General features: G+C 46.8%; 3 non-coding genes across 3 annotated transcripts; all 3 read right to left on the bottom strand.

Moving 5' to 3' along the window:
• Positions 1-10,593: 10,593 nt before the first annotated feature.
• Positions 10,594-10,665, bottom strand: TRNAG-UCC (transfer RNA glycine (anticodon UCC)). Its single transcript has one exon. It is a non-coding gene; the product is annotated as a tRNA-Gly (tRNA).
• Positions 10,666-15,696: 5,031 nt separating this feature from the next.
• TRNAG-UCC (transfer RNA glycine (anticodon UCC)) lies at positions 15,697-15,768 on the bottom strand. The gene has a single exon. It is a non-coding gene; the product is annotated as a tRNA-Gly (tRNA).
• A 3,136-nt stretch (positions 15,769-18,904) lies between these two features.
• Positions 18,905-18,976, bottom strand: TRNAG-UCC (transfer RNA glycine (anticodon UCC)). The gene has a single exon. It is a non-coding gene; the product is annotated as a tRNA-Gly (tRNA).
• Between the last annotated feature and the right edge of the window lie 5,358 nt (positions 18,977-24,334).

The raw sequence follows: 24,334 nt of genomic DNA, 5'->3' as shown, positions 1-24,334 counted from the left end.
GTCCTCACAAGAAAAAAAAACAATCCATGCTAGCAGAGGATGGTTTCGATCCATCGACCTCTGGGTTATGGGCCCAGCACGCTTCCGCTGCGCCACTCTGCTTCCTGCTCAAAATGCTGTGGTTATGCAGATCAGGAGCCTTCAGAGGAGTGGCATGGGATCGCTGGACCTATTCTGGCAGGGCTCTCACCTCATTTGCCTAAGAATGTCACAAGGCATGCTGGGTGCAGAAAATCTTCGCCTTCCCCTCTCACAGTCAGTCATAGGGGAAAGTCAAGGCCCTCTCAGTCACTAGCCATGTCACGCCTTTGTCAAGACAGAAGCACCCCCACCCGCTCCTTCTCTGTGATCCTGCGCTACCATGCTCAGGTTTTGGCCTTACCTGGGAGCCAGAGGTGCACCCGGTGAGGGCTTGCCCGGTATGAGCGTTTGGGAGCGTTCGGGATGTGAGTGGACTTAGGACTGGAAGTTCTGTCCATTCGAAGCAGCCAACCTTCCTGCTGCAGACAGGGGCTGTTCCCTTGGGTTTCTTTCGCCTTGCTCTTGGATAAATTTGGTTGTATGCTGCAGTTGCCTACGATGACTACAAGGTGGCGCTGCTTTCAGGTAAGAGCACAAATATGCAGAAAATGTTGGGGACTTTTGCCACATTTATCGGTGGTGGGTCTCGCACATTTTTTCCAGGGGAGAGATATTGACCTGAAACACTTTTTACTGCAGAGATGCTGCAGTTCTAAAGGCTGGTCGGTCAGAAGGGCCTAGGCGTTTCATTGCCTGCCCCCCTGCAGCCCATTTATTACCAGCAGTTGTGAGTGGTGACTGCTGTTTGTAAAATATAAAAATTTCAGGACATAAAAAGTCGCAGACGGGGCTTTTGGGATGCCTGCCTATGTCTTTGTTTATTATTTATCTAATAGCTGAGTAATCTGGTCAAGATATTTCTCTTTTTTTTAACATATTGTGTTAGAATAGCTACTGCTTTCTTAATGTATAAATATTAGCACTGCGTTGGCCGGGAATCGAGCCCGGGTCAACTTCTTGGAAGGCAGCTATGCTCACCACTATACCACCAACGCTCTGTGGCATGTTTTTTTTAAGCTCTAGACATCACAACCCTGAGTTCAATGACTATATTGCACCAGTATCAGAGGTATTTTTGGTTTACAGACCAACATGAAAATCAGGAAAAAAGTTCTTGCAAATGCTAAGGAACTGGAGATTGAAACCAATGCAAAAGCTGCGCAGAAAAGGAGAAAGGGAAAGCAGCAGTTCAAATCATTGAAATAAGCATATATTGGCAGCAAGGGAAAAACAGCTGGGTAGAGAAAGAAAACAACTCCACGAAATTCACAGGAGATTGATAATAGCAGGACAAAAAAAGGGAATAATAGCGTTCCAAGCAGGCTCAGAAAGAAGTGCGAGGGTCCCATCTTTCGTTAATGGTCATAACTGTGCATCATTTCCTTTGAAGTGTAGGGTTGATTCTCTGACCATCTGTCTCCCTGACTTTGAGCAGAGACCGATAGTTGAGCAGTCTCTTCCCACAAAAAGCTGGCACAAGCCTGCTGTTTTCTGCTCTGGCAGCGTGGAAACGAGAGAGTGGTCCTCACAAGAAAAAAAATCAATCCATGCTAGCAGAGGATGGTTTCGATCCATTGACCTCTGGGTTATGGGCCCAGCATGCTTCCGCTGCGCCACTCTGCTTCCTGTTCAAAATGCTGTGGTTATGCAGATCAGGAGCCTTCAGAGGAGTGGCATGGGATCGCTGGAGCTATTCTGGCAGGGCTCTCACCTCATTTGCCTAAGAATGTCACAAGGCATGCTGGGTGCAGAAAATCTTCGCCTTCCCCTCTCACAGTCAGTCATAGGGGAAAGTCAAGTCCCTCTCAGTCACTAGCCATGTCACGCCTTTGTCAAGACAGAAGCACCCCCACCCGCTCCTTCTCTGTGATCCTGCGCTACCATGCTCAGGTTTTGGCCTTACCTGGGAGCCAGAGGTGCACCCAGTGAGGGCTTGCCCGGTATGAGCGTTTGGGAGCGTTCGGGACGTGAGTGGACTTAGGACTGGAAGTTCTGTCCATTCGAAGCAGCCAACCTTCCTGCTGCAGACAGGGGCTGTTCCCTTGGGTTTCTTTCACCTTGCTCTCGGATAAATTTGGTTGTATGCTGCAGTTGCCTGCAATGATTACAAGGTGGCGCTGCTTTCAGGTAAGAGCACAAATATGCAGAAAATGTTGGGGACTTTTGCCACATTTATCGGTGGTGGGTCTCGCACATTTTTTCCAGGGGAGAGATATTGACCTGAAACACTTTTTACTGCAGAGATGCTGCAGTTCTAAAGGCTGGTCGGACTGAAGGGCTTAGCCGTTTCATTGCCTGCCCCCCTGCAGCCCATTTATTACCAGCAGTTGTGAGTGGTGACTGCTGTTTGTAAAATATAAAAATTTCAGGACATAGAAAGTCGCAGACGGGGCTTTTGGGATGCCTGCCTATGTCTTTGTTTATTATTTATCTAATAGCTGAGTAATCTGGTCAAGATATTTCTCTTTTTTTTAACATATTGCGTTAGAATAGCTACTGCTTTCTTAATGTATAAATATTAGCACTGCGTTGGCCGGGAATCGAACCCGGGTTAAATGCTTGGAAGGCAGCTATGCTCACCACTATACCACCAACGCTCCATGGCATATGTTTTTTTTAAGCTCTAGACATCACAACCCTGAGTTCAATGACTATATTGCACCAGTATCAGAGGTATTTTTGGTTTACAGACCAACATGAAAATCAGGAAAAAAGTTCTTGCATCTGCTAAGGAACTGGAGATTGAAACCAATGCAAATGCTGCGCAGAAAAGGAGAAAGGGAAAGCAGCAGTTCAAATCATTGAAATAAGCATATATTGGCAGCAAGGGAAAAACAGCAGGGTAGAGAAAGAAAACAGCTCCACGAAATTCACAGGAGATTGATAATAGCAGGACAAAAAAAGGGAATAATAGCGTTCCAAGCAGGCTCAGAAAGAAGTGCGAGGGTCCCATCTTTCGTTAATGGTCATAACTGTGCATCATTTCCTTTGAAGTGTAGGGTTGATTCTCTGACCATCTGTCTCCCTGACTTTGAGCAGAGACCGATAGTTGAGCAGTCTCTTCCCACAAAAAGCTGGCACAAGCCTGCTGTTTTCCGCACTGAGTCGTGGAAACGAGAGAGTGGTCCTCACAAGAAAAAAAATCAATCCATGCTAGCAGAGGATGGTTTCGATCCATCGACCTCTGGGTTATGGGCCCAGCACACTTCCGCTGCACCACTCTGCTTCCTGTTCAAAATGCTGTGGTTATGCAGATCAGGAGCCTTCAGAGGAGTGGCATGGGATCGCTGGAGCTATTCTGGCAGGGCTCTCACCTCATTTGCCTAAGAATGTAACAAGGCGTGGTGGGTGCAGAAAATCTTCGCCTTCCCCTCTCACAGTCAGTCATAGGGGAAAGTCAAGTCCCTCTCAGTCACTAGCCATGTCACGTCTTTGTCAAGACAGAAGCACCCCCACCCGCTCCTTCTCTGTGATCCTGCGCTACCATGCTCAGGTTTTGGCCTTACCTGGGAGCCAGAGGTGCACCCGGTGAGGGCTTGCCCGGTATGAGCGTTCGGGACGTGAGTGGACTTAGGACTGGAAGTTCTGTCCATTCGAAGCAGCCAACCTTCCTGCTGCAGACAGGGGCTGTTCCCTTGGGTTTCTTTCACCTTGCTCTCGGATAAATTTGGTTGTATGCTGCAGTTGCCTGCGATGACTACAAGGTGGCGCTGCTTTCAGGTAAGAGCACAAATATGCAGAAAATGTTGGGGACTTTTGCCACATTTATCGGTGGTGGGTCTCGCACATTTTTTCCAGGGGAGAGATATTGACCTGAAACACTTTTTACTGCAGAGATGCTGCAGTTCTAAAGGCTGGTCGGGCAGAAGGGCTTAGCCGTTTCATTGCCTGCCCCCCTGCAGCCCATTTATTACCAGCAGTTGTGAGTGGTGACTGCTGTTTGTAAAATATAAAAATTTCAGGACATAGAAAGTCGCAGACGGGGCTTTTGGGATGCCTGCCTATGTCTTTGTTTATTATTTATCTAATAGCTGAGTAATCTGGTCAAGATATTTCTCTTTTTTTTAACATATTGCGTTAGAATAGCTACTGCTTTCTTAATGTATAAATATTAGCACTGCGTTGGCCGGGAATCGAGCCCGGGTTAACTGCTTGGAAGGCAGCTATGCTCACCACTATACCACCAACGCTCCGTGGTATATGTTTTTTTTAAGCTCTAGACATCACAACCCTGAGTTCAATGACTATATTGCACCAGTATCAGAGGTATTTTTGGTTTACAGACCAACATGAAAATCAGGAAAAAAGTTCTTGCAACTTGTAAGGAACTGGAGATTGAAACCAATGCAAAAGCTGCGCAGAAAAGGAGAAAGGGAAAGCAGCAGTTCAAATCATTGAAATAAGCATATATTGGCAGCAAAGGAAAAACAGCAGGGTAGAGAAATAAAACAGCTCCCGAAATTCACAGGAGATTGATAATAGCAGGACAAAAAAAGGGAATAATAGCGTTCCAAGCAGGCTCAGAAAGAAGTGCGAGGGTCCCATCTTTCGTTAATGGTCATAACTGTGCATCATTTCCTTTGAAGTGTAGGGTTGATTCTCTGACCATCTGTCTCCCTGACTTTGAGCAGAGACCGATAGTTGAGCAGTCTCTTCCCACAAAAAGCTGGCACAAGCCTGCTATTTTCCGCTGTGGCAGCGTGGAAACGAGAGAGTGGTCCTCACAAGAAAAAAAAACAATCCATGCTAGCAGAGGATGGTTTCGATCCATCGACCTCTGGGTTATGGGCCCAGCACGCTTCCGCTGCGCCACTCTGCTTCCTGCTCAAAATGGTGTGGTTATGCAGATCAGGAGCCTTCAGAGGAGTGGCATGGGATCGCTGGACCTATTCTGGCAGGGCTCTCACCTCATTTGCCTAAGAATGTCACAAGGCATGCTGGGTGCAGAAAATCTTCGCCTTCCCCTCTCACAGTCAGTCATAGGGGAAAGTCAAGGCCCTCTCAGTCACTAGCCATGTCACGCCTTTGTCAAGACAGAAGCACCCCCACCCGCTCCTTCTCTGTGATCCTGCGCTACCATGCTCAGGTTTTGGCCTTACCTGGGAGCCAGAGGTGCACCCGGTGAGGGCTTGCCCGGTATGAGCGTTTGGGAGCGTTCGGGATGTGAGTGGACTTAGGACTGGAAGTTCTGTCCATTCGAAGCAGCCAACCTTCCTGCTGCAGACAGGGGCTGTTCCCTTGGGTTTCTTTCGCCTTGCTCTTGGATAAATTTGGTTGTATGCTGCAGTTGCCTACGATGACTACAAGGTGGCGCTGCTTTCAGGTAAGAGCACAAATATGCAGAAAATGTTGGGGACTTTTGCCACATTTATCGGTGGTGGGTCTCGCACATTTTTTCCAGGGGAGAGATATTGACCTGAAACACTTTTTACTGCAGAGATGCTGCAGTTCTAAAGGCTGGTCGGTCAGAAGGGCCTAGGCGTTTCATTGCCTGCCCCCCTGCAGCCCATTTATTACCAGCAGTTGTGAGTGGTGACTGCTGTTTGTAAAATATAAAAATTTCAGGACATAAAAAGTCGCAGACGGGGCTTTTGGGATGCCTGCCTATGTCTTTGTTTATTATTTATCTAATAGCTGAGTAATCTGGTCAAGATATTTCTCTTTTTTTTAACATATTGTGTTAGAATAGCTACTGCTTTCTTAATGTATAAATATTAGCACTGCGTTGGCCGGGAATCGAGCCCGGGTCAACTTCTTGGAAGGCAGCTATGCTCACCACTATACCACCAACGCTCTGTGGCATGTTTTTTTTAAGCTCTAGACATCACAACCCTGAGTTCAATGACTATATTGCACCAGTATCAGAGGTATTTTTGGTTTACAGACCAACATGAAAATCAGGAAAAAAGTTCTTGCAAATGCTAAGGAACTGGAGATTGAAACCAATGCAAAAGCTGCGCAGAAAAGGAGAAAGGGAAAGCAGCAGTTCAAATCATTGAAATAAGCATATATTGGCAGCAAGGGAAAAACAGCTGGGTAGAGAAAGAAAACAACTCCACGAAATTCACAGGAGATTGATAATAGCAGGACAAAAAAAGGGAATAATAGCGTTCCAAGCAGGCTCAGAAAGAAGTGCGAGGGTCCCATCTTTCGTTAATGGTCATAACTGTGCATCATTTCCTTTGAAGTGTAGGGTTGATTCTCTGACCATCTGTCTCCCTGACTTTGAGCAGAGACCGATAGTTGAGCAGTCTCTTCCCACAAAAAGCTGGCACAAGCCTGCTGTTTTCTGCTCTGGCAGCGTGGAAACGAGAGAGTGGTCCTCACAAGAAAAAAAATCAATCCATGCTAGCAGAGGATGGTTTCGATCCATTGACCTCTGGGTTATGGGCCCAGCATGCTTCCGCTGCGCCACTCTGCTTCCTGTTCAAAATGCTGTGGTTATGCAGATCAGGAGCCTTCAGAGGAGTGGCATGGGATCGCTGGAGCTATTCTGGCAGGGCTCTCACCTCATTTGCCTAAGAATGTCACAAGGCATGCTGGGTGCAGAAAATCTTCGCCTTCCCCTCTCACAGTCAGTCATAGGGGAAAGTCAAGTCCCTCTCAGTCACTAGCCATGTCACGCCTTTGTCAAGACAGAAGCACCCCCACCCGCTCCTTCTCTGTGATCCTGCGCTACCATGCTCAGGTTTTGGCCTTACCTGGGAGCCAGAGGTGCACCCAGTGAGGGCTTGCCCGGTATGAGCGTTTGGGAGCGTTCGGGACGTGAGTGGACTTAGGACTGGAAGTTCTGTCCATTCGAAGCAGCCAACCTTCCTGCTGCAGACAGGGGCTGTTCCCTTGGGTTTCTTTCACCTTGCTCTCGGATAAATTTGGTTGTATGCTGCAGTTGCCTGCAATGATTACAAGGTGGCGCTGCTTTCAGGTAAGAGCACAAATATGCAGAAAATGTTGGGGACTTTTGCCACATTTATCGGTGGTGGGTCTCGCACATTTTTTCCAGGGGAGAGATATTGACCTGAAACACATTTTACTGCAGAGATGCTGCAGTTCTAAAGGCTGGTCGGGCTGAAGGGCTTAGCCGTTTCATTGCCTGCCCCCCTGCAGCCCATTTATTACCAGCAGTTGTGAGTGGTGACTGCTGTTTGTAAAATATAAAAATTTCAGGACATAGAAAGTCGCAGACGGGGCTTTTGGGATGCCTGCCTATGTCTTTGTTTATTATTTATCTAATAGCTGAGTAATCTGGTCAAGATATTTCTCTTTTTTTTAACATATTGCGTTAGAATAGCTACTGCTTTCTTAATGTATAAATATTAGCACTGCGTTGGCCGGGAATCGAACCCGGGTTAAATGCTTGGAAGGCAGCTATGCTCACCACTATACCACCAACGCTCCATGGCATATGTTTTTTTTAAGCTCTAGACATCACAACCCTGAGTTCAATGACTATATTGCACCAGTATCAGAGGTATTTTTGGATTACAGACCAACATGAAAATCAGGAAAAAAGTTCTTGCAACTGCTAAGGAACTGGAGATTGAAACCAATGCAAATGCTGCGCAGAAAAGGAGAAAGGGAAAGCAGCAGTTCAAATCATTGAAATAAGCATATATTGGCAGCAAGGGAAAAACAGCAGGGTAGAGAAAGAAAACAGCTCCACGAAATTCACAGGAGATTGATAATAGCAGGACAAAAAAAGGGAATAATAGCGTTCCAAGCAGGCTCAGAAAGAAGTGCGAGGGTCCCATCTTTCGTTAATGGTCATAACTGTGCATCATTTCCTTTGAAGTGTAGGGTTGATTCTCTGACCATCTGTCTCCCTGACTTTGAGCAGAGACCGATAGTTGAGCAGTCTCTTCCCACAAAAAGCTGGCACAAGCCTGCTGTTTTCCGCTCTGGCAGCGTGGAAACGAGAGAGTGGTCCTCACAAGAAAAAAAATCAATCCATGCTAGCAGAGGATGGTTTCGATCCATCGACCTCTGGGTTATGGGCCCAGCACACTTCCGCTGCACCACTCTGCTTCCTGTTCAAAATGCTGTGGTTATGCAGATCAGGAGCCTTCAGAGGAGTGGCATGGGATCGCTGGAGCTATTCTGGCAGGGCTCTCACCTCATTTGCCTAAGAATGTAACAAGGCGTGGTGGGTGCAGAAAATCTTCGCCTTCCCCTCTCACAGTCAGTCATAGGGGAAAGTCAAGTCCCTCTCAGTCACTAGCCATGTCACGCCTTTGTCAAGACAGAAGCACCCCCACCCGCTCCTTCTCTGTGATCCTGCGCTACCATGCTCAGGTTTTGGCCTTACCTGGGAGCCAGAGGTGCACCCGGTGAGGGCTTGCCCGGTATGAGCGTTCGGGACGTGAGTGGACTTAGGACTGGAAGTTCTGTCCATTCGAAGCAGCCAACCTTCCTGCTGCAGACAGGGGCTGTTCCCTTGGGTTTCTTTCACCTTGCTCTCGGATAAATTTGGTTGTATGCTGCAGTTGCCTGCGATGACTACAAGGTGGCGCTGCTTTCAGGTAAGAGCACAAATATGCAGAAAATGTTGGGGACTTTTGCCACATTTATCGGTGGTGGGTCTCGCACATTTTTTCCAGGGGAGAGATATTGACCTGAAACACTTTTTACTGCAGAGATGCTGCAGTTCTAAAGGCTGGTCGGGCAGAAGGGCTTAGCCGTTTCATTGCCTGCCCCCCTGCAGCCCATTTATTACCAGCAGTTGTGAGTGGTGACTGCTGTTTGTAAAATATAAAAATTTCAGGACATAGAAAGTCGCAGACGGGGCTTTTGGGATGCCTGCCTCTGTCTTTGTTTATTATTTATCTAATAGCTGAGTAATCTGGTCAAGATATTTCTCTTTTTTTTAACATATTGCGATAGAATAGCTACTGCTTTCTTAATGTATAAATATTAGCACTGCGTTGTCCGGGAATCAAACCCGGGTCAACTGCTTGGAAGGCAGCTATGCTCACCACTATACCACCAACGCTCCATGGCATATGTTTTTTTTAAGCTCTAGACATCACAACCCTGAGTTCAATGACTATATTGCACCAGTATCAGAGGTATTTTTGGTTTACAGACCAACATGAAAATCAGGAAAAAAGTTCTTGCAACTGCTAAGGAACTGGAGATTGAAACCAATGCAAAAGCTGCGCAGAAAAGGAGAAAGTGAAAGCAGCAGTTCAAATCATTGAAATAAGCATATATTGGCAGCAAGGGAAAAACAGCAGGGTAGAGAAAGAAAACAGCTCCACGAAATTCACAGGAGATTGATAATAGCAGGACAAAAAAAGGGAATAATAGCGTTCCAAGCAGGCTCAGAAAGAAGTGCGAGGGTCCCATCTTTCGTTAATGGTCATAACTGTGCATCATTTCCTTTGAAGTGGAGGGTTGATTCTCTGACCATCTGTCTCCCTGACTTTGAACAGAGACTGATAGTTGAGCAGTCTCTTCCCACAAAAAGCTGGCACAAGCCTGCTGTTTTGCGCTCTGGCAGCGTGGAAACGAGAGAGTGGTCCTCACAAGAAAAAAAAATCAATCCATGCTAGCAGAGGATGGTTTCAATCCATCGACCTCTGGGTTATGGGCCCAGCACACTTCCGCTGCGCCACTCTGCTTCCTGTTCAAAATGCTGTGGTTATGCAGATCAGGAGCCTTCAGAGGAGTGGCATGGGATCGCTGGAGCTATTCTGGCATGGCTCTCACCTCATTTGCCTAAGAATGTAACAAGGCGTGGTGGGTGCAGAAAATCTTCGCCTTCCCATCTCACAGTCAGTCATAGGGGAAAGTCAAGTCCCTCTCAGTCACTAGCCATGTCACGCCTTTGTCAAGACAGAAGCACCCCCACCCGCTCCTTCTCTGTGATCCTGCGCTACCATGCTCAGGTTTTGGCCTTACCTGGGAGCCAGAGGTGCACCCGGTGAGGGCTTGCCCGGTATGAGCGTTCGGGACGTGAGTGGACTTAGGACTGGAAGTTCTGTCCATTCGAAGCAGCCAACCTTCCTGCTGCAGACAGGGGCTGTTCCCTTGGGTTTCTTTCACCTTGCTCTCGGATAAATTTGGTTGTATGCTGCAGTTGCCTGCGATGACTACAAGGTGGCGCTGCTTTCAGGTAAGAGCACAAATATGCAGAAAATGTTGGGGACTTTTGCCACATTTATCGGTGGTGGGTCTCGCACATTTTTTCCAGGGGAGAGATATTGACCTGAAACACTTTTTACTGCAGAGATGCTGCAGTTCTAAAGGCTGGTCGGGCAGAAGGGCTTAGCCGTTTCATTGCCTGCCCCCCTGCAGCCCATTTATTACCAGCAGTTGTGAGTGGTGACTGCTGTTTGTAAAATATAAAAATTTCAGGACATAGAAAGTCGCAGACGGGGCTTTTGGGATGCCTGCCTCTGTCTTTGTTTATTATTTATCTAATAGCTGAGTAATCTGGTCAAGATATTTATCTTTTTTTTAACATATTGCGATAGAATAGCTACTGCTTTCTTAATGTATAAATATTAGCACTGCGTTGGCCGGGAATCGAACCCGGGTCAACTGCTTGGAAGGCAGCTATGCTCACCACTATACCACCAACGCTCCATGGCATATGTTTTTTTTAAGCTCTAGACATCACAACCCTGAGTTCAATGACTATATTGCACCAGTATCCGAGGTATTTTTGGTTTACAGACCAACATGAAAATCAGGAAAAAAGTTCTTGCAACTGCTAAGGAACTGGAGATTGAAACCAATGCAAAAGCTGCGCAGAAAAGGAGAAAGGGAAAGCAGCAGTTCAAATCATTGAAATAAGCATATATTGGCAGCAAGGGAAAAACAGCAGGGTAGAGAAAGAAAACAGCTCCACGAAATTCACAGGAGATTGATAATAGCAGGACAAAAAAAGGGAATAATAGCGTTCCAAGCAGGCTCAGAAAGAAGTGCGAGGGTCCCATCTTTCGTTAATGGTCATAACTGTGCATCATTTCCTTTGAAGTGTAGGGTTGATTCTCTGACCATCTGTCTCCCTGACTTTGAACAGAGACTGATAGTTGAGCAGTCTCTTCCCACAAAAAGCTGGCACAAGCCTGCTGTTTTGCGCTCTGGCAGCGTGGAAACGAGAGAGTGGTCCTCACAAGAAAAAAAAATCAATCCATGCTAGCAGAGGATGGTTTCGATCCATCGACCTCTGGGTTATGGGCCCAGCACACTTCCGCTGCGCCGCTCTGCTTCATGTTCAAAATGCTGTGGTTATGCAGATCAGGAGCCTTCAGAGGAGTGGCATGGGATCGCTGGAGCTATTCTGGCAGGGCTCTCACCTCATTTGCCCAAGAATGTCACAAGGCATGCTGGGTGCAGAAAATCTTCGCCTTCCCCTCTCACAGTCAGTCATAGGGGAAAGTCAAGGCCCTCTCAGTCACTAGCCATGTCACGCCTTTGTCAAGACAGAAGCACCCCCACCCGCTCCTTCTCTGTGATCCTGCGCTACCATGCTCAGGTTTTGGCCTTACCTGGGAGCCAGAGGTGCACCCGGTGAGGGCTTGCCCGGTATGAGCGTTTGGGAGCGTTCGGGATGTGAGTGGACTTAGGACTGGAAGTTCTGTCCATTCGAAGCAGCCAACCTTCCTGCTGCAGACAGGGGCTGTTCCCTTGGGTTTCTTTCACCTTGCTCTCGGATAAATTTGGTTGTATGCTGAAGTTGCCTGCGATGACTACAAGGTGGCGCTGCTTTCAGGTAAGAGCACAAATATGCAGAAAATGTTGGGGACTTTTGCCACATTTATCGGTGGTGGGTCTCGCACATTTTTTCCAGGGGAGAGATATTGACCTGAAACACTTTTTACTGCAGAGATGCTGCAGTTCTAAAGGCTGGTCGGGCAGAAGGGCTTAGCCGTTTCATTGCCTGCCCCCCTGCAGCCCATTTATTACCAGCAGTTGTGAGTGGTGACTGCTGTTTGTAAAATATAAAAATTTCAGGACATAGAAAGTCGCAGACGGGGCTTTTGGGATGCCTGCCTCTGTCTTTGTTTATTATTTATCTAATAGCTGAGTAATCTGGTCAAGATATTTCTCTTTTTTTTAACATATTGCGATAGAATAGCTACTGCTTTCTTAATGTATAAATATTAGCACTGCGTTGGCCGGGAATCGAACCCAAGTCAACTGCTTGGAAGGCAGCTATGCTCACCACTATACCACCAACGCTCCATGGCATATGTTTTTTTTAAGCTCTAGACATCACAACCCTGAGTTCAATGACTATATTGCACCAGTATCAGAGGTATTTTTGGTTTACAGACCAACATGAAAATCAGGAAAAAAGTTCTTGCAACTGCTAAGGAACTGGAGATTGAAACCAATGCAAAAGCTGCGCAGAAAAGGAGAAAGGGAAAGCAGCAGTTCAAATCATTGAAATAAGCATATATTGGCAGCAAGGGAAAAACAGCAGGGTAGAGAAAGAAAACAGCTCCACGAAATTCACAGGAGATTGATAATAGCAGGACAAAAAAAGGGAATAATAGCGTTCCAAGCAGGCTCAGAAAGAAGTGCGAGGGTCCCATCTTTCGTTAATGGTCATAACTGTGCATCATTTCCTTTGAAGTGTAGGGTTGATTCTCTGACCATCTGTCTCCCTGACTTTGAACAGAGACTGATAGTTGAGCAGTCTCTTCCCACAAAAAGCTGGCACAAGCCTGCTGTTTTGCGCTCTGGCAGCGTGGAAACGAGAGAGTGGTCCTCACAAGAAAAAAAAATCAATCCATGCTAGCAGAGGATGGTTTCGATCCATCGACCTCTGGGTTATGGGCCCAGCACACTTCTGCTGCGCCGCTCTGCTTCATGTTCAAAATGCTGTGGTTATGCAGATCAGGAGCCTTCAGAGGAGTGGCATGGGATCGCTGGAGCTATTCTGGCAGGGCTCTCACCTCATTTGCCCAAGAATGTCACAAGGCATGCTGGGTGCAGAAAATCTTCGCCTTCCCCTCTCACAGTCAGTCATAGGGGAAAGTCAAGGCCCTCTCAGTCACTAGCCATGTCACGCCTTTGTCAAGACAGAAGCACCCCCACCCGCTCCTTCTCTGTGATCCTGCGCTACCATGCTCAGGTTTTGGCCTTACCTGGGAGCCAGAGGTGCACCCGGTGAGGGCTTGCCCGGTATGAGCGTTTGGGAGCGTTCGGGATGTGAGTGGACTTAGGACTGGAAGTTCTGTCCATTCGAAGCAGCCAACCTTCCTGCTGCAGACAGGGGCTGTTCCCTTGGGTTTCTTTCACCTTGCTCTCGGATAAATTTGGTTGTATGCTGAAGTTGCCTGCGATGACTACAAGGTGGCGCTGCTTTCAGGTAAGAGCACAAATATGCAGAAAATGTTGGGGACTTTTGCCACATTTATCGGTGGTGGGTCTCGCACATTTTTTCCAGGGAGAGATATTGACCTGAAACACTTTTTACTGCAGAGATGCTGCAGTTCTAAAGGCTGGTCGGGCAGAAGGGCTTAGCCGTTTCATTGCCTGCCCCCCTGCAGCCCATTTATTACCAGCAGTTGTGAGTGGTGACTGCTGTTTGTAAAATATAAAAATTTCAGGACATAGAAAGTCGCAGACGGGGCTTTTGGGATGCCTGCCTCTGTCTTTGTTTATTATTTATCTAATAGCTGAGTAATCTGGTCAAGATATTTCTCTTTTTTTTAACATATTGCGATAGAATAGCTACTGCTTTCTTAATGTATAAATATTAGCACTGCGTTGGCCGGGAATCGAACCCGGGTCAACTGCTTGGAAGGCAGCTATGCTCACCCCTATACCACCAACTCTCCATGGCATATGTTTTTTTTAAGCTCTAGACATCACAACTCTGAGTTCAATGACTATATTGCACCAGTATCAGAGGTATTTTTGGTTTACAGACCAACATGAAAATCAGGAAAAAAGTTCTTGCAACTGCTAAGGAACTGGAGATTAATCTGGTCAAGATATTTCTCTTTTTTTTAACATATTGCGTTAGAATAGCTACTGCTTTCTTAATGTATAAATATTAGCACTGGGTTGGCCGGGAATCGAACCCGGGTTAAATGCTTGGAAGGCAGCTATGCTCACCACTATACCACCAACGCTCCATGGCATATGTTTTTTTTAAGCTCTAGACATCACAACCCTGAGTTCAATGACTATATTGCACCAGTATCAGAGGTATTTTTGGTTTACAGACCAACATGAAAATCAGGAAAAAAGTTCTTGCAACTGCTAAGGAACTGGAGATTGAAACCAATGCAAATGCTGCGCAGAAAAGGAGAAAGGGAAAGCAGCAGTTCAAATCATTGAAATAAGCATATATTGGCAGCAAGGGAAAAACAGCAGGGTAGAGAAAGAAAACAGCTCCACGAAATTCACAGGAGATTGATAATAGCAGGACAAAAAAAGGGAATAATAGCGTTCCAAGCAGGCTCAGAAAGAAGTGCGAGGGTCCCATCTTTCGTTAATGGTCATAACTGTGCATCATTTCCTTTGAAGTGTAGGGTTGATTCTCTGACCATCTGTCTCCCTGACTTTGAGCAGAGACCGATAGTTGAGCAGTCTCTTCCCACAAAAAGCTGGCACAAGCCTGCTGTTTTCCGCTCTGGCAGCGTGGAAACGAGAGAGTGGTCCTCACAAGAAAAAAAATCAATCCATGCTAGCAGAGGATGGTTTCGATCCATCGACCTCTGGGTTACGGGCCAAGCACACTTCCGCTGCGCCACTCTGCTTCCTGTTCAAAATGCTGTGGTTATGCAGATCAGGAGCCTTCAGAGGAGTGGCATGGGATCGCTGGAGCTATTCTGGCAGGGCTCTCACCTCATTTGCCTAAGAATGTAACAAGGCGTGGTGGGTGCAGAAAATCTTCGCCTTCCCCTCTCACAGTCAGTCATAGGGGAAAGTCAAGTCCCTCTCAGTCACTAGCCATGTCACGCCTTTGTCAAGACAGAAGCACCCCCACCCGCTCCTTCTCTGTGATCCTGCGCTACCATGCTCAGGTTTTGGCCTTACCTGGGAGCCAGAGGTGCACCCGGTGACGGCTTGCCCGGTATGAGCGTTCGGGACATGAGTGGACTTAGGACTGGAAGTTCTGTCCATTCGAAGCAGCCAACCTTCCTGCTGCAGACAGGGGCTGTTCCCTTGGGTTTCTTTCACCTTGCTCTCGGATAAATTTGGTTGTATGCTGCAGTTGCCTGCGATGACTACAAAGTGGCGCTGCTTTCAGGTAAGAGCACAAATATGCAGAAAATGTTGGGGACTTTTGCCACATTTATCGGTGGTGGGTCTCGCACATTTTTTCCAGGGGAGAGATATTGACCTGAAACACTTTTTACTGCAGAGATGCTGCAGTTCTAAAGGCTGGTCGGGCAGAAGGGCTTAGCCGTTTCATTGCCTGCCCCCCTGCAGCCCATTTATTACCAGCAGTTGTGAGTGGTGACTGCTGTTTGTAAAATATAAAAATTTCAGGACATAGAAAGTCGCAGACGGGGCTTTTGGGATGCCTGCCTCTGTCTTTGTTTATTATTTATCTAATAGCTGAGTAATCTGGTCAAGATATTTCTCTTTTTTTTAACATATTGCGATAGAATAGCTACTGCTTTCTTAATGTATAAATATTAGCACTGCGTTGGCCGGGAATCGAACCCGGGTCAACTGCTTGGAAGGCAGCTATGCTCACCACTATACCACCAACGCTCCATGGCACATGTTTTTTTTAAGCTCTAGACATCACAACCCTGAGTTCAATGACTATATTGCACCAGTATCAGAGGTATTTTTGGTTTACAGACCAACATGAAAATCAGGAAAAAAGTTCTTGCAACTGCTAAGGAACTGGAGATTGAAACCAATGCAAAAGCTGCGCAGAAAAGGAGAAAGGGAAAGCAGCAGTTCAAATCATTGAAATAAGCATATATTGGCAGCAAGGGAAAAACAGCAGGGTAGAGAAAGAAAACAGCTCCACGAAATTCACAGGAGATTGATAATAGCAGGACAAAAAAAGGGAATAATAGCGTTCCAAGCAGGCTCAGAAAGAAGTGCGAGGGTCCCATCTTTCGTTAATGGTCATAACTGTGCATCATTTCCTTTGAAGTGTAGGGTTGATTCTCTGACCATCTGTCTCCCTGACTTTGAACAGAGACTGATAGTTGAGCAGTCTCTTCCCACAAAAAGCTGGCACAAGCCTGCTGTTTTGCGCTCTGGCAGCGTGGAAACGAGAGAGTGGTCCTCACAAGAAAAAAAAATCAATCCATGCTAGCAGATGATGGTTTCGATCCATCGACCTCTGGGTTATGGGCCCAGCACACTTCCGCTGCGCCGCTCTGCTTCATGTTCAAAATGCTGTGGTTATGCAGATCAGGAGCCTTCAGAGGAGTGGCATGGGATCGCTGGAGCTATTCTGGCAGGGCTCTCACCTCATTTGCCCAAGAATGTCACAAGGCATGCTGGGTGCAGAAAATCTTCGCCTTCCCCTCTCACAGTCAGTCATAGGGGAAAGCCAAGGCCCTCTCAGTCACTAGCCATGTCACGCCTTTGTCAAGACAGAAGCACCCCCACCCGCTCCTTCTCTGTGATCCTGCGCTACCATGCTCAGGTTTTGGCCTTACCTGGGAGCCAGAGGTGCACCCGGTGAGGGCTTGCCCGGTATGAGCGTTTGGGAGCGTTCGGGATGTGAGTGGACTTAGGACTGGAAGTTCTGTCCATTCGAAGCAGCCAACCTTCCTGCTGCAGACAGGGGTTGTTCCCTTGGGTTTCTTTCACCTTGCTCTCGGATAAATTTGGTTGTATGCTGAAGTTGCCTGCGATGACTACAAGGTGGCGCTGCTTTCAGGTAAGAGCACAAATATGCAGAAAATGTTGGGGACTTTTGCCACATTTATCGGTGGTGGGTCTCGCACATTTTTTCCAGGGGAGAGATATTGACCTGAAACACTTTTTACTGCAGAGATGCTGCAGTTCTAAAGGCTGGTCGGGCAGAAGGGCCTAGCCGTTTCATTGCCTGCCCCCCTGCAGCCCATTTATTACCAGCAGTTGTGAGTGGTGACTGCTGTTTGTAAAATATAAAAATTTCAGGACATAGAAAGTCGCAGACGGGGCTTTTGGGATGCCTGCCTATGTCTTTGTTTATTATTTATCTAATAGCTGAGTAATCTGGTCAAGATATTTCTCTTTTTTTAACATATTGTGTTAGAATAGCTACTGCTTTCTTAATGTATAAATATTGGCACTGCGTTGGCCGGGAATCGAGCCCGGGTCAACTTCTTGGAAGGCAGCTATGCTCACCACTATACCACCAACGCTCCGTGGCATATGTTTTTTTTAAGCTCTAGACATCACAACCGTGAGTTCAATGACTATATTGCACCAGTATCAGAGGTATTTTTGGTTTACAGACCAACATGAAAATCAGGAAAAAAGTTCTTGCAACTGCTAAGGAACTGGAGATTGAAACCAATGCAAAAGCTGCGCAGAAAAGGAGAAAGGGAAAGCAGCAGTTCAAATCATTGAAATAAGCATATATTGGCAGCAAGGGAAAAACAGCAGGGTAGAGAAAGAAAACAGCTCCACGAAATTCACAGGAGATTGATAATAGCAGGACAAAAAAAGGGAATAATAGCGTTCCAAGCAGGCTCAGAAAGAAGTGCGAGGGTCCCATCTTTCGTTAATGGTCATAACTGTGCATCATTTCCTTTGAAGTGTAGGGTTGATTCTCTGACCATCTGTCTCCCTGACTTTGAGCAGAGACCGATAGTTGAGCAGTCTCTTCCCACAAAAAGCTGGCACAAGCCTGCTGTTTTCTGCTCTGGCAGCGTGGAAACGAGAGAGTGGTCCTCACAAGAAAAAAAATCAATCCATGCTAGCAGAGGATGGTTTCGATCCATCGACCTCTGGGTTATGGGTCCAGCACGCTTCCGCTGCGCCACTCTGCTTCCTGTTCAAAATGCTGTGGTTATGCAGATCAGGAGCCTTCAGAGGAGTGGCATGGGATCGCTGGAGCTATTCTGGCAGGGCTCTCACCTCATTTGCCTAAGAATGTCACAAGGCATGCTGGGTGCAGAAAATCTTCGCCTTCCCCTCTCACAGTCAGTCATAGGGGAAAGTCAAGGCCCTCTCAGTCACTAGCCATGTCACGCCTTTGTCAAGACAGAAGCACCCCCACCCGCTCCTTCTCTGTGATCCTGCGCTACCATGCTCAGGTTTTGGCCTTACCTGGGAGCCAGAGGTGCACCCGGTGACGGCTTGCCCGGTATGAGCGTTTGGGAGCGTTTGGGACGTGAGTGGACTTAGGACTGGAAGTTCTGTCCATTCGAAGCAGCCAACCTTCCTGCTGCAGACAGGGGCTGTTCCCTTGGGTTTCTTTCACCTTGCTCTCGGATAAATTTGGTTGTATGCTGCAGTTGCCTGCGATGACTACAAGGTGGCGCTGCTTTCAGGTAAGAGCACAAATATGCAGAAAATGTTGGGGACTTTTGCCACATTTATCGGTGGTGGGTCTCGCACATTTTTTCCAGGGGAGAGATATTGACCTGAAACACTTTTTACTGCATAGATGCTGCAGTTCTAAAGGCTGGTCGGGCAGAAGGGCTTAGCCGTTTCATTGCCTGCCCCCCTGCAGCCCATTTATTACCAGCAGTTGTGAGTGGTGACTGCTGTTTGTAAAATATAAAAATTTCAGGACATAGAAAGTCGCAGACGGGGCTTTTGGGATGCCTGCCTATGTCTTTGTTTATTATTTATCTAATAGCTGAGTAATCTGGTCAAGATATTTCTCTTTTTTTTAACATATTGCGTTAGAGTAGCTACTGCTTTCTTAATGTATAAATATTAGCACTGCGTTGGCCGGGAATCGAACCCAGGTCAACTGCTTGGAAGGCAGCTATGCTCACCACTATACCACCAACGCTCCATGGCATATGTTTTTTTTAAGCTCTAGACATCACAACCCTGAGTTAAATGACTATATTGCACCAGTATCAGAGGTATTTTTGGTTTACAGACCAACATGAAAATCAGGAAAAAAGTTCTAGCAACTGCTAAGGAACTGGAGATTGAAACCAATGCAAAAGCTGCGCAGAAAAGGAGAAAGGGAAAGCAGCAGTTCAAATAATTGAAATAAGCATATATTGGCAGCAAGGGAAAAACAGCAGGGTAGAGAAAGAAAACAGCTCCACGAAATTCACAGGAGATTGATAATAGCAGGACAAAAAAAGGGAATAATAGCGTTCCAAGCAGGCTCAGAAAGAAGTGCGAGGGTCCCATCTTTCGTTAATGGTCATTACTGTGCATCATTTCCTTTTAAGTGTAGGGTTGATTCTCTGACCATCTGTCTCCCTGACTTTGAGCAGAGACCGATAGTTGAGCAGTCTCTTCCCACAAAAAGCTGGCACAAGCCTTCTGTTTTCCGCTCTGGCAGCGTGGAAACGAGAGAGTGGTCCTCACAAGAAAAAAAATCAATCCATGCTAGCAGAGGATGGTTTCACTCCATCGACCTCTGGGTTATGGGCCCAGCACGCTTCCGCTGCGCCACTCTGCTTCCTGTTCAAAATGCTGTGGTTATGCAGATCTTGAGCCTTCAGAGGAGTGGCATGTGATCGCTGGAGCTATTCTGGCAGGGCTCTCACCTCATTTGCCTAAGAATGTCACAAGGCATTCTGGGTGCAGAAAATCTTCGCCTTCCCCTCTCACAGTCAGTCATAGGGGAAAGTCAAGTCCCTCTCAGTCACTAGCCATGTCACGCCTTTGTCAAGACAGAAGCACCCCCACCCGCTTCTTCTCTGTGATCCTGCGCTACCATGCTCAGGTTTTGGCCTTACCTGGGAGCCAGAGGTGCACCCGGTGAGAGCGTTTAGGAGCGTTCGGGACGTGAGTGGACTTAGGACTGGAAGTTCTGTCCATTCGAAGCAGCCAACCTTCCTGCTGCAGACAGGGGCTGTTCCCTTGGGTTTCTTTCACCTTGCTCTCGGATAAATTTGGTTGTATGCTGCAGTTGCCTGCGATGACTACAAGGTGGCGCTGCTTTCAGGTAAGAGCACAAATATGCAGAAAATGTTGGGGACTTTTGCCACATTTATTGGTGGTGGGTCTCGCACATTTTTTCCAGGGGAGAGATATTGACCTGAAACACTTTTTACTGCAGAGATGCTGCAGTTCTAAAGGCTGGTCGGGCAGAAGGGCTTAGCCGTTTCATTGCCTGCCCCCCTACAGCCCATTTATTACCAGCAGTTGTGAGTGGTGACTGCTGTTTGTAAAATATAAAAATTTCAGGACATAGAAAGTCGCAGACAGGGCTTTTGGGATGCCTGGCTACGTCTTTGTTTATTATTTATCTAATAGCTGAGTAATCTGGTCAAGATATTTCTCTTTTTTTTTAACATATTGCGTTAGAATAGCTACTGCTTTCTTAATGTATAAATATTAGCACTGCGTTGGCCGGGAATCAAACCCGGGTCAACTGCTTGGAAGGCAGCTATGCTCACCACTATACCACCAACGCTCCATGCCATATGTTTTTTTTAAGCTCTAGACATCACAACCCTGAGTTCAATGACTATATTGCACCAGTATCAGAGGTATTTTTGGTTTACAGACCAACATGAAAATCAGGAAAAAAGTTCTTGCAACTGCTAAGGAACTGGAGATTGAAACCAATGCAAAAGCTGCGCAGAAAAGGAGAAAGGGAAAGCAGCAGTTCAAATCATTGAAATAAGCATTTATTGGCAGCAAGGGAAAAACAGCAGGGTAGAGAAAGAAAACAGCTCCACGAAATTCACAGGAGATTGATAACAGCAGGACAAAAAAAGGGAATAATAGCGTTCCAAGCAGGCTCAGAAAGAAGTGCGAGGGTCCCATCTTTCGTTAATGGTCATAACTGTGCATCATTTCCTTTGAAGTGTAGGGTTGATTCTCTGACCATCTGTCTCCCTGACTTTGAGCAGAGACCGATAGTTGAGCAGTCTCTTCCCACAAAAAGCTGGCACAAGCCTGCTGTTTTCCGCTCTGGCAGCGTGGAAACGAGAGAGTGGTCCTCACAAGAAAAAAAATCAATCCATGCTAGCAGAGGATGGTTTCGATCCATCGACCTCTGGGTTATGGGCCCAGCACGCTTCCGCTGCGCCACTCTGCTTCCTGTTCAAAATGCTGTGGTTATGCAGATCAGGAGCCTTCAGAGGAGTGGCATGGGATCGCTGGAGCTATTCTGGCAGGGCTCTCACCTCATTTGCCTAAGAATGTCACATGGCATGCTGGGTGCAGAAAATCTTCGCCTTCCCCTCTCACAGTCAGTCATAGGGGAAAGTCAAGTCCCTCTCAGTCACTAGCCATGTCACGCCTTTGTCAAGACACAAGCACCCCCACCCGCTCCTTCTCTGTGATCCTGCGCCACCATGCTCAGGTTTTGGCCTTACCTGGGAGCCAGAGGTGCACCCGGTGAGGGCTTGCCCGGTATGAGCGTTTAGTAGCGTTCGGGACGTGAGTGGACTTAGGACTGGAAGTTCTGTCCATTCGAAGCAGCCAACCTTCCTGCTGCAGACAGGGGCTGTTCCCTTGGGTTTCTTTCACCTTGCTCTCGGATAAATTTGGTTGTATGCTGCAGTTGCCTGCAATGACTACAAGGTGGCGCTGCTTTCAGGTGAGAGCACAAATATGCAGAAAATGTTGGGGACTTTTGCCACATTTATCGGTGGTGGGTCTCGCACATTTTTTCCAGGTGAGAGATATTGACCTGAAACACTTTTTACTGCAGAGATGCTGCAGTTCTAAAGGCTGGTCGGGCAGAAGGGCTTAGCCGTTTCATTGCCTGCCCCCCTGCAGCCCATTTATTACCAGCAGTTGTGATGGTGACTGCTGTTTGTAAAATATAAAAATTTCAGGACATAGAAAGTCGCAGACAGGGCTTTTGGGATGCCTGCCTATGTCTTTGTTTATTATTTATCTAATAGCTGAGAAATCTGGTCAAGATATTTCTCTTTTTTTAACATATTGCATTAGAATAGCTACTGCTTTCTTAATGTATAAATATTAGCACTGCGTTGGCCGGGAATCGAACCCGGGTCAACTGCTTGGAAGGAAGCTATGCTCACCACTATACCACCAACGCTCGATGGCATATGTTTTTTTTAAGCTCTAGACATCACAACCCTGAGTTCAATGACTATATTGCACCAGTATCAGAGGTATTTTTGGTTTACAGACCAACATGAAAATCAGGAAAAAAGTTCTTGCAACTGCTAAGGAACTGGAGATTGAAACCAATGCAAAAGCTGCGCAGAAAAGGAGAAAGGGAAAGCAGCAGTTCAAATCATTGAAATAAGCATATATTGGCAGCAAGGGAAAAACAGCAGGGTAGAGAAAGAAAACAGCTCCACGAAATTCACAGGAGATTGATAATAGCAGGACAAAAAAAGGGAATAATAGCGTTCCAAGCAGGCTCAGAAAGAAGTTCAAGGGTCCCATCTTTCGTTAATGGTCATAACTGTGCATCATTTCCTTTGAAGTGTAGGGTTGATTCTCTGACCATCTGTCTCCCTGACTTTGAGCAGAGACCGATAGTTGAGCAGTCTCTTCCCACAAAAAGCTGGCACAAGCCTGCTGTTTTCCGCTCTGGCAGCGTGGAAACGAGAGAGTGGTCCTCACAAGAAAAATAATCAATCCATGCTAGCAGAGGAAGGTTTCGATCCATCGACCTCTGGGTTATGGGCCCAGCACGCTTCCGCTGCGCCACTCTGCTTCCTGTTCAAAATGCTGTGGTTATGCAGATCAGGAGCCTTCAGAGGAGTGGCATGGGATCGCTGGAGCTATTCTGGCAGGGCTCTCACCTCATTTGCCTAAGAATGTCACAAGGCATGCTGGGTGCAGAAAATCTTCGCCTTCCCCTCTCACAGTCAGTCATAGGGGAAAGTCAAGTCCCTCTCAGTCACTAGCCATGTCACGCCTTTGTCAAGACAGAAGCACCCCCACCCGCTCCTTCTCTGTGATCCTGCGCTACCATGCTCAGGTTTTGGCCTTACCTGGGAGCCAGAGGTGCACCCGGTGAGGGCTTGCCCGGTATGATCGTTTGGGAGCGTTCGGGACGTGAGTGGACTTAGGACTGGAAGTTCTGTCCATTCGAAGCAGCCAACCTTCCTGCTGCAGACAGGGGCTGTTCCCTTGGGTTTCTTTCACCTTGCTCTTGGATAAATTTGGTTGTATGCTGCAGTTGCCTGCGATGACTACAAGGTGGCGCTGCTTTCCGGTAAGAGCACAAATATGCAGAAAATGTTGGGGACTTTTGCCACATTTATCGGTGGTGGGTCTCGCACATTTTTTCCAGGGGAGAGATATTGACCTGAAACACTTTTTACTGCAGAGATGCTGCATTTCTAAAGGCTGGTCGGGCAGAAGGGCTTAGCCGTTTCATTGCCTGCCCCCCTGCAGCCCATTTATTACCAGCAGTTGTGATGGTGACTGCTGTTTGTAAAATATAAAAATTTCAGGACATAGAAAGTCGCAGACGGGGCTTTTGGGATGCCTGCCTATGTCTTTGTTTATTATTTATCTAATAGCTGAGTAATCTGGTCAAGATATTTCTATTTTTTTAACATATTGCATTAGAATAGCTACTGCTTTCTTAATGTATAAATATTAGCACTGCGTTGGCTGGGAATCGAACCCGGGTCAACTGCTTGGAAGGCAGCTATGCACACCACTATACCACCAACGCTCCATGGCATATGTTTTTTTTAAGCTCTAGACATCACAACCCTGAGTTCAATGACTATATTGCACCAGTATCAGAGGTATTTTTGGTTTACAGACCAACATGAAAATCAGGAAAAAAGTTCTTGCAACTGCTAAGGAACTGGAGATTGAAACCAATGCAAAAGCTGCGCAGAAAAGGAGAAAGGGAAAGCAGCAGTTCAAATCATTGAAATAAGCATATATTGGCAGCAAGGGAAAAACAGCAGGGTAGAGAAAGAAAACAGCTCCACGAAATTCACAGGAGATTGATAATAGCAGGACAAAAAAAGGGAATAATAGCGTTCCAAGCAGGCTCAGAAAGAAGTTCGAGGGTCCCATCTTTCGTTAATGGTCATAACTGTGCATCATTTCCTTTGAAGTGTAGGGTTGATTCTCTGACCATCTGTCTCCCTGACTTTGAGCAGAGACCGATAGTTGAGCAGTCTCTTCCCACAAAAAGCTGGCACAAGCCTGCTGTTTTCCGCTCTGGCAGCGTGGAAACGAGAGAGTGGTCCTCACAAGAAAAATAATCAATCCATGCTAGCAG

This window comes from Pleurodeles waltl, unplaced genomic scaffold (genome assembly GCF_031143425.1).
Source record: "Pleurodeles waltl isolate 20211129_DDA unplaced genomic scaffold, aPleWal1.hap1.20221129 scaffold_135, whole genome shotgun sequence".
Classification (NCBI taxonomy): Eukaryota; Metazoa; Chordata; class Amphibia; order Caudata; family Salamandridae; genus Pleurodeles; species Pleurodeles waltl.
This window is presented reverse-complemented; position numbering and strand designations above follow the sequence as displayed.